Here is a 2,371-nt window from a genome sequence, read left to right as displayed (position 1 = left end):
AAAAAAAACTATCTGCATAAGATAATCTTACATGTTCTATCTCCTGATAGACTGGATTATTTGTCCCAAGTCCTCACACTATCCTTGTAAGAATTATACCTCAACATACTTTGGTACTGAGAATTCAATGCCTGTCACTAACACAGGCAAATTTATATTTTCCAAGATAATGACTTGGGCTTGAAAATGTGGGTTACTTTGGCTAGGAAAATCAAAGTACATGACACAAGCAGAAGCTTTAATGTATTTGTATAGTTTCACTTGCCTTCCTGACATCTGACATATACCATGAATAAAACATGATCTGGAGTGTACGGAATCTTGTACAATAGACATTAAAATTACACAAAGGTAACAATGCACATACTTTGAACATTAACCACCAGCAAATTTTAACCTTACTGAAATATAGGCCTATCTTAGCCAGAGCATCTTGTATTTCAAGAGAAAGTATAAACCCCAAAGTTTTTAGTTAGTGTGATTTTTTGAACATTATAAAATTGTCTGTGATTATTAAGTTTTAATAAACCTTTAAATTTTAGAATACATTTAAAGTTACCAAAAAAATGAAAATTCAACATGAATTTCCATATACTTCACACTCAGTTTCTACCATTATTTCTATCTTTCATGAGCATGGTACATTTGTCACAGTTAATAAAGGAACATTACTATTAGTTAAAGTCCATGATTTATTCAAATTTCCTGTTTTTCTTAGATGTGTTTTTCCTGTTCAAAGATTCTGTCCTGAATTTCATGTTACATTTAGTAGCCATATCCCCTTAGACTTTTTCTTGTTTCTGATGACCTTGAGAGTTTTGAGGATTATAGGTAAGGTATTTTGAAGAATGTCCCTTAATAGGAATTTGTAAGATTTTTTTTTTCTCGTGGTTAGATAGAGGAAATTCGTTTTTTAAGAAAGACTAAAGAGCTAAAGTGCCATTCTCATTAGATCATAGCAAGGGTATAATAATATCAACCTGAATTATTACTGTCTATGTTAACCATGAGCATCTGGCTTAAGGTAATGTTTATCAGGTTTCTCTACCTGATAAAGGAAATCTTTATTAGGTTTCTCTCTCTCTAAGACAGTAAGATAAAGTTACTCTTTATTTTCAATCTTTACTATACAGAAAAAGTCACTTAAGAACTGTGGTTTATGTTCCAGCTCATTAAGAACACAGCATTTTCATAAATTATTTGAATTTTTTTTTGTATGGGGTATTTGTCTATACCCCTCCACTTATTTATTTATACAATCTCTTGTTTACATTAGCAAAGACACAACACATGAATATTTACATTATATTTAGGTTTTAATCATCAGTTTATAATTTTTTATTCAAATTGTTCCAACTTTGGTCATTGGGGGGCTCTTTCAGTTAGTTCCTATGTCCTTTTGACATGTTTTTGTTTGTTTATTTGGTTTTTATTAGCACTCCCTTGCTTTCTAGAACCATGAGATATTCCAGGTTCATTTTGTGTATTTCTGCCTCAGTCCTAGAATCCAAGGAGTTCTGATTTCATTTATTGGAGAGTGGTGTTAGCAATGAAGATCTGGGTGTTAGTAATGTTTGTTGTTCTGGGGTCTTATTACATCTAGATCCACTGAGCTGGCAGAGGAAGAAAACATGCTCATTAGATATACTCACAAACACACATATACGTGTGAATATCTATACGTGTGTATATCTATATGTATGTGTACATATGTGTATATCTATATGTGTGTGTATATACACACATCTATATGTGTATACATCTATATGTATATATATCTATATGCATTTGTATATCTATATGTTCATGTCTTCTTTGTCAGCTCAGTGGATCTACATGAAATAAGACCCCAGTAACAACAAATATTAATATGTATGTATATCTATATCTGGTTACATATATAAATATGTAAACATCCATTATCTATTTTAAGCTGCATGTGAGTTTATACTGGTATCTGTAACTCTGATCCATTATTATGGTAACTATTCTGGCCTCCTTTACTTGCCATCCCTTTCCAATAGATAAAAGATTTGCTTTGTCCATCTCCCGTTAATTTACTTCATTGCTTGATTTCAGTACCTATACCTAGCAGTTTCAGAATTAACATGCACCCTCCTGGAAAAACAACTTTATCAACTAGACTATAGTTCTCACGTACAATTAATATTCCATTTAGCCTTACAATCTGTACTCATTTCCAAAGTTATTTAGCTATTTCGGTCAAATTATTGATCTCTCAAAGAACTAGCTTTTGGTTTTCTTGATTTTCTTTATTGTTTTCCTGTTTTCATTTCATTGGTTTCTGCTTTAATTTTTTTTTTTAAATTTTTATTTTGTCAATATACAATGTATATGATTATTATGGCCC

This window comes from Galeopterus variegatus, unplaced genomic scaffold (assembly GCF_000696425.1).
Source record: "Galeopterus variegatus unplaced genomic scaffold, G_variegatus-3.0.2 Scaffold16726, whole genome shotgun sequence".
In the NCBI taxonomy this organism is placed as follows: Eukaryota; Metazoa; Chordata; class Mammalia; order Dermoptera; family Cynocephalidae; genus Galeopterus; species Galeopterus variegatus.
This window is presented reverse-complemented; position numbering follows the sequence as displayed.